The following is a 15,468-nucleotide window of genomic DNA, read 5'->3' on the forward strand; positions in this document are numbered from 1 at the left end:
TTCCAAATTATTTCCTTTTGCCTGATTCTCCTTTTCTTACCTGTCCCTATTTACTCTGCTTCCCCTCCCTGGTATTTTCTGGATTTCCTCTGTATTTGGTCTTTGCATGTCATTTATGCTTGCTGTATGTCTATTAAATTATGGAATGTACATTTATATCTTCATCATTGCAACTTGTTGGTAAATTTTTTTATCTTTTTGTGACAAATGGTTACAAATTTGTTAAATAAATAGGCTCTCTTACTTTTAAAGCAATGGTTTGGATATGAAAGTGAGTCACAAAGAAGCAGCACCTGGGTAGATTTGAAATCACTGTTTATTTTTATTGACAAGGAATAATAGAAGTTGATCATAGAGCTGGAAGTAGTTTTTTTTTTTTTTTTTTTTTCTATTTGGCTTCAACCACGGCATGTGAAATTTCCTGGGCCAGGAAATCAAACCCTTGACACAGCAGCCAACTGAGCTGCAGTACTGACAATGCAGGATCCTTAATCCACTGAGTCATAAGGGAATTCGAAGTCGGCATTGTTTAATATGTATATTCTAAAGTTTTTAGATACAAAGAAATTTCCTTTTGATGCTTTTCCTAGTTTCATTTCACTTTGTGCTTAATGGGTTCTTGATAATCCGAATAGATAATAGGTGTTGGGACAGGCAAAAGAATCCACCATGCCCGACAGCATTTCCACCTTCTTTTGCAGGCACCAAGTTGATCCTCCAGGGTGTTACAGAGGTCTCTTCTGCAAATGCCACCCAGATTCACACAGTGATATTCAGCAGAAGCTAAACCACTTTTTACTGCAGAAAAAAGTCAGTAAGATCATTAGTCCATGAATGAAATGGCAAACTCAAGTGTGAGGATAGAAGAATTCTAGGATGAGCATTTCCACATGGAGAAAAGAACCTGGACAAAGGGCCTGTTCAACTGCTCCAAATTCCTGCAATTGCTTATTGAACACATATACATTTGGCCAGATGCTATGTCACTGGATCAGAGATGGAAGCCACTGCCTGCTAGCATGAAACACATTTTCTTCCAAATAAAAATTCATTTTCTTGCCAATAAACTTAATGTTCAAAATATTGATTTGGCGTTACTCCAGCATATGGCCACACATAGGCAGTGAAAATGGCAAATGCACTAAAGTCTCCATAGAGATGCAAATGTATATCCATGGAAACATACAACCTTCCTGTTTCCTCCCCCTCCCCCACAGCTCTTGATCACCACCAGTCTACTCAATATTTTTATGAGTATAACTATTTCAGAGCCCACATATAAGTGAAATTGTGAACTATTTCTCTTTGACTTATTTCACTTAGCATAATGTCTCCACATTCATCCATGTTGTGGCCACATGCATGTACACCCTTCATATACACAAACTGTATTTGTCATCCACACCTCAGTAGAGCTGGGGAAAACTTGTGAAAAACACACAAAACCTTACAACTTTATCCTAGTTACAACATGATAGTGTTGAAAATGGACCTCATTTTGTTTGTGTCAGAAATTCAAAAACAAAGAAACATAAAGTGAAACATTCTCCTTCCTGTGCTTCCCTTCTTGGTAAAAGCTCTTTAACTGTATTCAGGAGCCCAGTGCATTCATTTATGCATTACATGGAGTCAGTTATAGCTCTTCCATATTCCTTTCCAGGGTCACCATCTCTTCACCCAGAATAGCGGTCCCTCCACCCAGTTGCACTATCACACAGGCGCATTCTGGTGATCCTTCCCTCCCAGGCTGCCCCTCCTGTCCATGTTCTTTGTTGCCTAGAGGGGTGTTTCTAAATTCAAATAAGAGTGTCCATTCCATTATGAGAATCTGCTGCTGCATATGACACCCCTACCTTAGCACCTTAGGACCTTCCACGGGCTGCCTGTGACTCTCATCACCAGGCCACAGGCATGATCACTTCACCTAAGAACACTGTGTGCTGAACTTGTAATTGACCACAATGCATAGACCACGATCGTCACACCTTCATCTTTACTCCCTTTGTTTCATTTGTCCGAAGTTCCCTCCACTGTCTTCTCTAGTCCTCAGATTCACTTGGCAAATCATTTGTCATTTATGGACGTATGTATTCATGATTCCTTTTGCCACATCTGTGTTATGGTGTTGGTTTTTGTTTATCCTTTGAGTAATCTCAAACGACGACAATAACAAATAGTTCTCTTTGTTCAAAACCTCATAGTTGTGCTTTCCAAATAGCTCTGCTTTAAATTTTCAGTTATTTTTAAATAATCATTTTCCTGTGTTTGTCTCTTCCCATAAAACTTTATGATTCTTGGGAGTCCTCATGTGGCTTACTTGTGTTTTAGACCTAAAGCTCAAAAAAGTACCGGGATGATAGCATATGTCGGATACAAGATGACTGAGCAATAACTGTATTGAAAACTGAATAAACAGAGATTTCCAAATGATCGTTTGGGGGTGAGAAGTTAGAGGCAAAACCGCAAACTGGCACCCTCTTCCACAGAAGGCTCAGGAGGATGGATCAAAGTGAAAGATGAAGCCATAGATGCAAAGAAAGGAGTCAGTGGGTCATGAGTGGGAGCACAGAGGAGAAGGAGGAAGAAGGTAGGGTCTGGACTACCTGAGTCTCAGAGCTGCTCTCTGGTCAGGGTGTGTGTAGATGGACATATGCCTGCATAGGTCTGACTTGTTAGTGACCACTTCCATCAAGAGGACATGAATCCAGGAAGCTCCCTTGTGGTGCAGTAGGATAAGGATCCAGCAGTGCCACAGCTGCATTAGGGGGTTCCATCCCTGGCCTCAGGAATGTCCACATGCCCTGGGTGCAACCAAAAAAAAAAAAAAAAAAGAGGGAGTAAATTGAGTATTCAGGATAAAAAATTAGCAAGATGTGAACACATAGAAGATTAAATTGGAAACACCACTAATGCAGGAAATTTTTTTCTATTTTAGTCATAGTCTTAGATAGTCAATGTTGACATCATCCCATATAATATGGAGGTTAGAACAGAGCCTGTCAGTATATTCTAAAGCAGTTCCTCTTTAATGAAAAAATGAAAGGCTTCCAAGTGCAAACATCAAGATTATTTTGTCTAATATGTGTCTTCTTAATAGATTAGATCCCACTGCTACCGGGGCTAGGCTTGCATGACCCACAGGCGGTTTAAGCTCTTTCTCCATAAGTGCCTGTCAGTCTCTGCACCCCTGACACCCGGTTTCCAGATGTAGGTAGGAAGCCTTAAATTAGAGAGTGTGAAGTTCTTCTGTGGACCTCATCATCTTATCTAAAAAAGATGAGTTTGAACCTGGTAACTTTTCTTTGGCAACCTTAGCACTAAGGATTTATGGTCACAGAGTATCACCGTTTGGGTTGCTGTCCCCATGTCCCAGCCCAATCATTTTCTTCCTGCATAAGTCCTGTGTTAGTATTCCCAAATGTGTTTTCTTCCTAATCCCCCTCATTTTGCAGGACTAGGTTCCATGTCGGGGGATCTATTCTGTGTGACTGCTCCTTAAGCTGAGCTCCCCTTCCTAGAATGTGGACCAGCACTTGGTCTTCTCAGCAACCCCTCCTTGGGGACTGTAATGCTCTTTCTGAAACCCTCTTCTGGGTCTGCGCCATTTACATGGACTGACCCAGTGGCCAGTTTGGATGAGACAGTCCTGGTTTATGCCTTAGTTCTGATACAGTTGTAAGACTGCTTCCTTCACTTTCCACAGTGTCTAGTTTGGATTAAAAAATGCTCACCCAGCTTTTACTGTCAGGAACATACCTCTCCCACAGTGAGAGTTGTGCCAATTTCCAGTCCCTTCGGGAGACAAACACCTGGATAACGGGGTCCTCAAGACACACCCTTCCCACTAACTCCTGTTGACAGGATTCTGTCCATCTCTTTTGCTGGGCTCCCGAACAGATATCATGACAGATGATGTTGTAACACAACCTTCTCGGTTCTGTCTCCCTGCTAATAAATTGCTGTGCCTTACCTGGGTGTCCCAAGATACAAAGGGAGGATAAAGCAGAGTGTGACCTCATCAGGCAGTCTGGCTGTTGGCAAAGGAATGGTCTCTTTCCTATTGCCCCCCCTCCCTTTATAATGCCCATGACGGGCTGTTGCTTTTAGGATTATGAATCTGTAAGGCTGATTCAGGGTCCTGTCTGCCCTGCTCAGTAGCCTTCTAAACTGCAGACCCATGTCGTCAGCCACCACCTTACCTGGGCTGAAGAGAGTCAGAAGGAGCAGAATGGAGAGAAGCCCATGCAGCGTCATGGGTGAAGGACAGATGAAGGGCAGAGGTGTCAACATGGTTGAAGCCTGGGGTCTCTGAGCATGGCAGGTCCGTGGCCTTTTATTCCACTCCCTCCCTGGGCCTGTGGTTTGTTCACGGTTAGTGGAGCCTGACAGAAAAAGCATAGCTCAGTCTTCCAGGGGAAGTCTCCAGAGGCGAAAGTACACGATGAGGGAGTAATTCAATGGATGAGAAAGCAGAAGTGAGTGCTCTGCATTTCCCATGGATTCAGGATATCCGCATTGTCGGCTGTGTTCCCTTCTGGAAAGCCCCAGGTGGCAGGGGGTCAGTGACTTTAGCAAGTAGCCAGTGAGGACCTGGAGCCTGACATCAACTGCACCAGTGAGTGGGTGATCTTGGAAGCAGGTCTCCTCCAACCCCCTCCCCTTCCCCACCCTCCACAGCCAGAAGCCCAGCCTTCAAGTGCACTTCTGGTCAGGCCAGAGGCTTGATGGCACGAAAATAAGGGCTCTCAAGCCAAAGACTCTTCCCTAAGTCTCACCACATCATAGCTTGTTTAGTTAGCCAGTGTTTACTGTGTTAAGCTACTAACTTGCGGTAAAAGGTCACACGCAACAGATAGCTATATGATGCAAGGATGTATCTGTCTTCCAGCAAAAATGCCTCACTGGAGCAAATTCAGGGGGGAGGATGATGAAGGCCTTCTCCAGACACATGTTTTAGAGACACGTGTATAAAATTATTGAAAATAACCATGCAAATGACACTCTCTACCTTGCACACAATTATGTGTCTGAGCTTGTGTGTGAGAGAGAGAGGTGGGATGGGAGATTGTGGGGTTGGGTGGGAGACAATGAGAGAGAGAATAAAGAAACAGGAAGCAATCATTGGTTCAAGAGTATTTCCTGTGATAAACAAACACTTGATGTTTCCCTTTCAACTTTATGCTCCTTGTTGGAAGAAGGATAAACAACGATTACTCCATGAGAAATGTCCATGCATCCATCAGTCTATCTCACAGCCACAGCAATACCAGATCCAAGCCACATCTGCAACCTACACCACAGCTTATGACAATGCCAGTCCTTAACACACTGAGTGAGGCCAGGGGTGGAACCTACATCATCATGGAACATAGTCGTGTTCATTAACCACTGAGCCACGAAGGGAACTCCTGGTAGTTTTATTTTTAAAACTGTCTCTGCGGATTGAAGAATCTTCTATATTGAGAACCCTAGAGATTCCATGAATAACTGTTCAAACTAAGAAACAAATTAAGTAAGGTTTCAGGATACAAAATCAACATACAAAACTTGTTTGCATTTCTATACACTAAGAATGAACTATCTTTGTTTTCCTGTCATGGGGCAGCTGAAACAAATCCAACTAGGAACCATGAGTTTCGAGTTCAATCCCTAGCCTTGCTTAGTCGGTTCAGGGTCTGGTATTGGTGTGAGCTTTTGTGTAGGTTGCAAATGTTGCTAGGACCTGGCATTGCTGTGGCTCTGGCATTGGCTGGTGGCTACAGCTCCAATTTGACTCCTAGCCTGGGAACCTCCAAATGCCATGGGTGCAGCCCTATAAAGACAGAAAAAAATAAAATAAAAATGAACTATCTGAAAAATATAGAAAACGATTTTTTTATAATACATCAAAACCCACAAAATACTTAGGAGTAAATTTAACCAAATATTTGAAATCCCTATATCTGAAAATATAAGACAATAAAGAAAGAAATTGAAGAGTACACAATTTAATGAAAAGATAGTCCAAATTCCTGGATCAGAAGTATTAATGTTTTAAAGATATCCATGCTGCTGAAATCAGTCTTATACTGAGTGAAATTCTACTGAAAATTCCAATGGTATTTTTCGCATAAATAGAAAAAACAAATTCATAAGTTTATATGGATCCACAGAAGAATCTTTTTTTATTATTATTATTATTTTCCCACTGTACAGCAAGGGGGTCAGGTCATCCTTAGATGTATACATTGCAGTTACAGTTTTTTCCCCCACCCTTTCTTCTATTGCGACATGAGTACCTAGACATAGTTCTCAATGCTATTCAGCAGGATCTCCTTATAAATCTATTCTAGGTTGTGTCTGATAAGCCCAAGCTCCCGATCCCTCCCACTCCCTCCCCCTCCCATCAGGCAGCCACAAGTCTCTTCTCCAAGTCCATGATTTTCTTTTCTGAGGAGATGTTCATTTGTGCTGGATATTAGATTCCAGTTATAAGTGATATCATATGGTATTTGTCTTTGTCTTTCTGGCTCATTTCACTCAGGATGAGATTCTCTAGTTCCATCCATGTTGCTGCAAATGGCATTATGTCATCCTTTTTTATGGCTGAGTAGTATTCCATTGTGTATATATACCACTTCTTCCGAATCCAATCATCTGTCGATGGACATTTGGATTGTTTCCATGTCCTGGCTATTGTGAATAGAGCTGCAATGAACATGCGGGTGCATGTGTCTCTTTTAAGTAGAGCTTTGTCCGGATAGATGCCCAAGAGTGGGATTGTGGGTGGGGTCATATGGAAGTTCTATGTATAGATTTCTAAGGTATCTCCAAACTGTTCTCCATAGTGGCTGTACCAGTTTACATTCCCACCAGCAGTGCAGGAGGGTTCCCTTTTCTCCACACCCCCTCCAGCACTTGTTATTTGTGGATTTATTAATGATGGCCATTCTGACTGGTGTGAGGTGGTATCTCATGGTAGTTTTGATTTGCATTTCTCTTATAATCAGCGATGTTGAGCATTTTTTCATGTGTTTGTTGGCCATCTGTATATCTTCCTTGGAGAAATGTGTATTCAGGACTTTTGCCCATTTTTCCATTGATTGATTGGCTTTTTTGCTGTTGGGTTGTATAAGTTGCTTGTATATTCTAGAGATTAAGCCCTTGTCAGTTGCATTGTTTGAAACTATTTTCTCCCATTCTGTAAGTTGTCTTTTTGTTTTCTTTTGGGTTTCCTTTTCTGTGCAAAAGCTTTTCAGTTTGATGAGGTCCCATGGGTTTATTTTTGCTCTAATTTCTATTGCTTTGGGAGACTGACCTGAGAAAATATTCATGATGTTGATGTCAGAGAGTGTTTTGCCTATGTTCTCTTCTAGGAGTTTGATGGTGTCCTGTCGTATATTCAAGTCTTTCAGCCATTTTGAGTTTATTTTGGTGCATGGTGTGAGGGTGTGTTCTAGTTTCATTGCTTTGCATGCAGCTGTCCAGGTTTCCCAGCAATGCTTGCTGAATAGACTTTCTTTTTCCCATTTTATGTTCTTGCCTCCCTTGTCAAAGATTAATTGACCATAGGTGTCAGGGTTTATTTCCGGATTCTCTATTCTGTTCTATAGGTCTGTCTGTCTGTTTTGATACCAGTACCACACTGTTTTGATAACTTTGGCTTTGTAGTATTTCTTGAAGTCTGGGAGAGTTATGCCTCCTGCTTGGTTTTTGTTTCTCAGGATTGCTTTGGTGATTCTGGGTCTTTTGTGGTTCCAGATAAATGTTTGGATTGTTTGTTCTAGTTCTGTGAACAATGTCATGGGTAATTTGATAGGGATTGCATTGAATCTGTAGATTGCTTTGGGTAGGATGGCCATTTTCACAATATTGATTTTTCCAATCCAGGAACATGGAATATCTTTCCATTTTTTTACATCTTCTTTGATTTCTTTGATTAAAGTTTTATCGTTCTCGGCATATAGGTCCTTTACCTCTTTGGTCAGGTGTATTCCGAGGTATTTGATTTTGTGAGGTACAATTTTAAAAGGTATCATTTTTTTGTATTCCTTTTCTAATATTTCATTGCTGGTATACAGAAATGCAACTGACTTCTGAATGTTAATCTTATATCCTGCTACTTTGCTGAATTTATTAATCAGTTCAAGGAGTTTTGGGGTTGAGTCCTTCAGGTTTTCTAGGTATAGTATCATATCATCTGCATACAGTGACAGTTTGATCTCTTCTCTTCCTATATGGATGCCTTTTATTTCTTTTGTTTGTCTAATTGCTGTGGCTAAGACTTCCAAAACTATGTTGAAGAGCAGTGGTGAGAGTGGGCATCCCTGTCTTGTTCCAGATTTGAGTGAGAAGGCTTTCAGTTTTTCCCCATTGAGGATTACATTTGCTGTGGGTTTATCATAAATGGCTTTGATTATATTCAGGAATGTTCCCTCTATACCCACTTTGGCGAGGGTCTTGATCATAAATGGATGTTGAACTTTGTCAAATGCTTTTTCTGCGTCTATTGAGATGATCATATGATTTTTGACCTTTTTTTTGTTAATGTGGTGTATGATGCTGATTGATTTGCATATGTTGAACCATCCTTGTGAACCTGGGATGAACCCTACCTGGTCATGGTGTAAGATCTTTTTGATATGTTGTTGGATTCGGTTGGCTAAGATTTTGTTGAGAATTTTTGCATCTACATTCATCAATGATATTGGCCGATAGTTTTCTTTTTTGGTGGTATCTCTGTCTGGTTTTGGAATGAGGGTGATGGTGGCATCATAGAATGTCTTTGGGAGTATTCCTTCTTCTTCAACATTTTGAAAGAGTTTAAGGAGGATGGGCACCAATTCCTCTTTCTATGTTGGATAAAATTCACCTGTGAAGCCATCTGGTCCTGGACTTTTATTTGTAGGGAGTGATTTTATGACCTCTTCAATTTCATTTCTAGTGATCGGTCTGTTCAGTTGGTCTGTTTCTGCTTGATTCAGTTTTGGCAAGCTGTAAGATTCTAGAAAATTGTCCATTTCTTCCAGATTGTCAAACTTGTTGCCATACAGTTGTTCATAGTATTCCCTTATGGTTTTTTGTATTTCTGCTGTATCCGTTGTGATTTCTCCTTTTTCATTTATAATGTTGGTTATTTGGGTTCTTTCTCTCCTCTTTTGAGTGAGTCTGGCCAGGGGTTTGTCAATTTTGTTCACCTTTTCAAAGAACCAGCTCTTGGTCTTATTAATTTTCTCTATTGTTTTTTGAGTCTCTATTTTATTGATTTCTTCGTTGATCTCTATAATTTCCTTCCTTCTGCTGACTTTAGGCCTTTTTTGTTCTTCTTTTTCTAATTCGTTTAGGTGGAGGGTTAAGTTGTCAATTTGGGATCTTTCTTCTTTTCTGAGAAAGGCCTGTATTGCTATAAATTTCCCTCTGAGCACTGCTTTCGCAGCATCCCATAGATTTTGAGAGGTTGTGTCTTCATTATCATTTGTTTCGAGGTAGTTTTTAATTTCCTTCTTGATTTCCTCATTGACCCATTGGTTTTTTAGTAGCATGTTGTTTAGTCTCCATGGAGTAGGTTTTTTCTCTTTGCTTTTCCCATGGTTGATTTCTAATTTCATGGCATTGCGGTCAGAGAAGATACTTGAGATCATTTCTACGCTCCTAAATTTATTGAGATTCGCTTTGTGTCCCAATATGTGGTCGATTCTTGAGAATGTTCCATGAGCATTTGAGAAGAATGTGTATTCTGATTTTTTTGGATGTAGTGTCCTGAAGATATCAATTAAGTCTAACTTCTCTATTGTTTCCTTTAGGATCTCTGTTGCTTTATTGGTTTTCTGTCTAGAGGATCTGTCCATTGATGTGAGGGGGGTATTAAGGTCTCCTACTATGGTTGTATTCTCATCAATATCTCCCTTTATGTCTGTTAATATTTGTTGTATGTATCTGGGTGCTCCTGTATTTGGGGCATATATGTTGACAATAGTAACATCCTCTCCTTGGATGGATCCCTTAATCATTAAATAGTGTCCTTCTTTGTCTTTCTTTATGTCTTTTGTTTTAAAGTCTATTTTGTCTGATATGAGCGTTGCGACTCCTGCTTTTCTGTCATGTGTATTGGCGTGAAATATTTTTCCCCACCCTTTCACTTTCAATCTATATGTATCTTTTGTCCTAAGGTGAATTTCTTGTAGGCAGCATATTGAAGGTTTTTGGCTTTTTATCCACTCAGCCACTCTGTGTCTTTTGATTGGGGCATTCAGTCCATTGACATCTAAGGTGATAATTGATAGATGATTATTTATTGCCATTTGAACCTCGTGTTCCAGTTGATTTTATGGTTCTCCATTTTTTTTTTTTTTTTTTTTGGTTGGATGGTCTCCTGTTATTATCTGCTTGAGTGGTTTTTTTTTTTCATTTTTTGCAAATGCAATATTTTGTTTTGTCTTGTGATTGCCCTGTTTTTTAAGTATGCTAACCCCTTCCCGTAATTGTGTGTTTTAGCCTGATGGTCCTGTAAGTTCAAACACCTCATTACTATATTAAAATTAAGAAGAGAGACATACATATAAACAAAAAGGGTTATTTACCTCCTGACATCCCTTGCCCACATTTTATGGTTTTGATGACTCTTTTTTATTTTTTTCATTTTAATTTTATTTTGTTTGAAGCATGTTCATGATTAAATCTGTACGCTGGCTTGTTTGAGTGACTTCTCTCTGATTGCAGTTTCCTCAGTCCTAGTTCTTCCTCTTCTTCTTCTTCTTTTTTTTTTTTTTCACAGAAGAATCTTAATAAGCAAAGCAATGAGCAAGAAGAACAAAACTCAAGCAACACATCCTCCAATTTCAAACTCCTTCAGAAAGCCTGTTAATCAAACAGCATGTTATTAGCATAAGATAAACAGATAGACCAGTAGAAGAGAATCAGGAACCTAGAAGAAAACCCACACATAAATGGTCAGCTAATATTTGACAGTGGAGTCAAGACTACCCAATGGAAAAATGATAGGATTTTCCATAAATGGTGTTGGGAAACATTAAGAAGAATGAAATTGGACCTATATGCCATACACAAAATATCAGCTCAAAACTGATTAGATTTACATGTTAAACCTGAAGTTGTAAAACTCCTATAAGAAAACAGGGGGAAGAAACCTTACCAATGATCTTGATGAGAGTTTTTGGCTATGACACCAAAAACACAAACAAGCAAAGCAAAAATCAACAAGTGGGACTATATTAAACTAAAAAATCTCTGCACAGCAAATGAAAAAAAAAACCAAAAGGGCAGCCTACAGAATGGGCTAAAATATTTGCAAACCAAATATCTGATAAGAGGTTAATGTTTAAAATATACGAGGGATTCATACAGCTCAATAGGAAAGAAAAAAAATAATTAAAAAAATAGGTAACTAAACTCAACAAATTTAAGAGCATAGAAATGATTTCAAGTATCTTCTCTGACCACAATGGCATGAAACTAGAAATCAACCACAGGGAAAGAAATGAGAAAAAAACCTACTACATGGAGACTAAACAACATGCTACTAAAAAACCAATGGGTCCATGAGGAAATCAAGAAGGAAGTTAAAAAATACCTCGAGACAAACGATAATGAAGACACAACCTCTCAAAATCTATGGGACGCTGCAAAAGCAGTGCTCAGAGGGAAATTCATAGCGATGCAGGCCTTCCTCAAAAAAGAAGATCTCAAATTGACAACTTAACCCTCCACCTAAACGAATTAGAAAAAGAAGAACAAAAACCCCCTAAAGTCAGCAGAAGGAAGGAAATCATAAAGATCAGAGAGGAAATCAATAAAATAGAGATTGAAAAAACAATAGAGGAAATTAATAAAACCAAGAGCTGGTTCTTTGAAAAGGTTAACAAAATTGACAACCCCCTGGCTAGACTCACCAAGAAGAGGAGAGAAAAAACCCAAATAAAATAAGAAATGAAAAAAGGAGAAATCACAATGGATACTGCAGAAATACAAAAAACCATAAGAGAATACTATGAACAACCATACGTCAACAAATTTGACAATCTGGAAGAAATGGACAACTTTCTAGAGTCTTAGAGCCTGCCAAAACTGAATCAAGAAGAAACAGATCAACTGAACAGATCGATCACTAGAAATGAAATTGAATATGTCATAAAAACACTCCCTACAAATAAACGCCCAGGACCAGATGGCTTCACAGGCGAATTCTACCAAACATACAAAGAGGATCTGGTGCCCATCCTCCTCAAAATTTTTCAAAAGGTTGAAGAAGAAGGAACACTCCCAAAGACATTCTATGAAGCCATCATCACCCTAATTCCAAAACCAGACAAAGATACCACCAAAAAAGAAAATTATCGGCCAATATCTTTGATGAATACAGACGCAAAAATTCTCCACAAAATTTATCCAACCTAATCCAACAACATATCAAAAAGATCTTACACCATGACTGGGTGGGATTCATCCCAGGTTCACAAGGATGGTTCAACATAAACAAATGAATCAACATCATACACCACATTAACAAAAGAACAGTAAAAATCCACATGATCATCTGAATAGATGCAGAAAAAGCATTTGACAAAGTCCAACACCCATTCATGATAAAAACTCTCACCAAAGTGGGTATAGAGGGAACATTCCTGAACATAATCAAAGCCATTTATGACAAACCCGCAGAAAATACAATACTCAAGAGAGAAAAGCTGAAAGCCTTCTCACTCAAATCTGGAACAAGATAGGGATGTCTACTCTCACCACTGCTCTTCAACATAGTTTTGGAAGTCCTAGCCACAGCAATCAGACAAACAAAAGAAATAAAAGGCATCCAAATAGGAAGAGAAGAGATAAAACTGTCACTGTATGCAGACTGACATGATACTATACATAGAAAACCCTAAGGACTCAACCCAAAAACTGCTTGAACTGATCAACAAATTCAGCAAAGTAGCAGGATATAAGATTAACATTCAGAAATCAGTCACATATCTGTATACCAGCAATGAAATATTAGAAAAGGAATACAAAAATACAATACCTTTTAAAATTGCACCCCAAAAAATCAAATACCTCGGAATACACCTGACCAAGGAGGTAAAGGACTTATATGCCAAGAACTATAAAACACACTTTCCTTTTAACTGTGGTTCTAAGCTGACAACCCTTGGTAAGGCAGTACGGAAGAAGGATGATTAAGAGATAATCATTCTTGAGAGAGGATTAAGGTGGTGGAATAGAAGGACTGGAGCTCAACTTCTCTCCTAAAAACAACAAAATTCACACCTAAAAGCTGAGCAATCTCCACCCAAATGGACCGGAAACCTTAGAAAAGATACCCTACTCCAGAAGAAAAAGAGGAGGCCACATCAAGAGGTAGAAGGGGCAATTTCGTGATATAAACAACTCCATACCTCCCGGGTGGGAAGCTCCACAGACTGGAAACTAACTGGTTCACAGAGACTCACCTACAGGAGTGAGAATTCTGAGCCCCACATCAAACCCTCACATGCTGGGATCTGGCACTGGGAGAAAGAGCCCCTGGAGCATATGGCATTGAAGGCCAGTGGGGCTTGTGTGCAGGAGCACCACAGGACTGGGGGAAACGGAGACCCCATTCTTAAAAGGTGCACACGGACTTTCATGTGCACTGGATCCCAGGGCAGAGCGAGGTCTCCATGGGAATCTGGGTCAAACCTGACTGCAGTTCTTGGAGGACATCCTGGGAAAACAGGGTGAATGTGGCTTTTTGTGAGGGAGGGACATTGAAGGCAAAGCTCTCAGGAATATTCAGCAGCTGCCTTTCTCTGCACGTGGCCATTTTGGGAAAATCTGGCCCCACCCTTCAGTCAGCACTGAGAAGCCCCAGGGCAAACAACAATCCAGGTGGGATCACAGCCCCGCCCCTCAGTAAAGAGGCTACCTAAAGACCCCTCAGGCACACAGATGCTTCTAATCCCATCCAGAGACTAAGCCCCACCCACCAGAGGGGTTAGAATCAGCTCCACCTACCAGTGGGCAGGCATCAATCAGCCCCTCCCATCAGGAAGCCTTCAGCAAGCCCCCATACTGACTTCAGCCACAAGGGGGGCAGACACCAGAAGTAAGAGAGGCTACAACTCTAGTATCTGTAAAAAGTCACCACACCAAAAACCTATAAAAATGAAAAGACAGAGAGTTATAACTCAGATGAGGGAGAAAGGAAAAACCCCAGAAAATCAGCTAAGTGATGAGGAGATTCTTAGCCTCCAGGAAAAAGACTTTAGATTGTGGATGCTGAAGATGATGCAAAGCATTGGAAATAAACTGGAGGCAAAGATGGATAACCTACAGGAAACACTGACCAAAGAGATACAAGATATAAAACTTAAACAAGAAGAGATGCAAAATACAGTAACGGAAACAAAACATTCAGTAGAAGCAGCCAACAGCAGAATACAGGAGGCAGAAGAACGAATAAGCGAGGTGGAGGACAGGTTAGTGGAAATTACGGATGCCGAACAGAAAAGAGAAAAAAGATTGAAAACAAATGAAGAGAGTCTCAGAGAACTCTGGGACAATGTTTAATGCACCAACATCCGTATTATAGGGGTGCCAGAAGGAGAAGAGAGAGAGAAGGGGACAGAAAAAATATTCCAAGAGATAATAGCCAAAAACTTCCTTAACACGGGAAAGGAACCACTCACTCAAATCCAGGAAGCCCAACGAGTACCATATAAAATAAACCCAAGGAGGGATACCGCAAGACACATATTAATCAAACTGACCAAAATTAAAGACAAAGAGAAAATCTTGAAAGCAGCTAGGGAAAAGAAACAAGTAACATACAAGAGAACCCCGATAAGTTTATCGGCAGATTTTTCAACAGAAAATCAGCAGGCCAGAAGGGAGTGGCATGATATACTTAACGTGATGAAAGGAAAAAACCTCCAACCAAGATTACTTTACCCAGCAAGGCTCTCATTCAGATTTGAAGGAGAAATCAAAACCTTCACAGATAAGCAAAAGTTGAGAGAATTCAGCAATACCAAACCAGCCTTACAACAAATACTAAAGGAACTTCTCTAGGCAGAAAAGAAAAGACAGCAACAGGAAACAAAAATTCCACACATGGCAAGGCTCACCGTATATAGTAAAGGTATATATACAGTAAAGATACGAAACCATCCATGCACAATTATACCACCAAAATCAGAAATCATGAGAAGAGGTGGGTACAAATGCAGAACACTGGAGATGAACTTGCAATTAAGAGGACAACAACCTAAAACAATCTCATATACATATAGACTCTTATATCAAACCAAAAATCTACAATTGATACACAAACAAGGAATCTCTGGAGAAGAAATATATCTCATACTAAATAAGTGCATAATCCACCATGAAGGGGGCCATTTGACATCATTCTCGGAAGGCTGAAGTCTTCTTAGATCTGATTCTGATTTCCTCCCCATCAAAGAATTTTTGATAATTATAATTAAATAATGCAAC

At 40.0% G+C, this 15,468-nt stretch overlaps 1 long non-coding RNA gene across 2 annotated transcripts in view; it reads right to left on the reverse strand.

Annotated features, from left to right (window-relative positions):
- Positions 308-15,468, reverse strand: part of LOC110257050 — a 60,801-nt gene continuing 45,640 nt past the window's right edge. The window contains exons 1-3 of one of the 2 annotated variants that reach the window (XR_002339214.1): positions 4,200-4,602; positions 2,604-2,801; positions 308-798 (exon numbers count right to left, since the gene is read on the reverse strand). This is a non-coding gene — a long non-coding RNA (uncharacterized LOC110257050). Of the gene's footprint in view, positions 2,802-4,199; positions 4,603-15,468 lie in introns of those variants that run through there. The other variant, XR_002339215.1, reaches the window with a different exon arrangement.

The sequence above is a fragment of the Sus scrofa genome, chromosome 15 (assembly GCF_000003025.6).
Source record: "Sus scrofa isolate TJ Tabasco breed Duroc chromosome 15, Sscrofa11.1, whole genome shotgun sequence".
NCBI lineage: Eukaryota > Metazoa > Chordata > Mammalia > Artiodactyla > Suidae > Sus > Sus scrofa.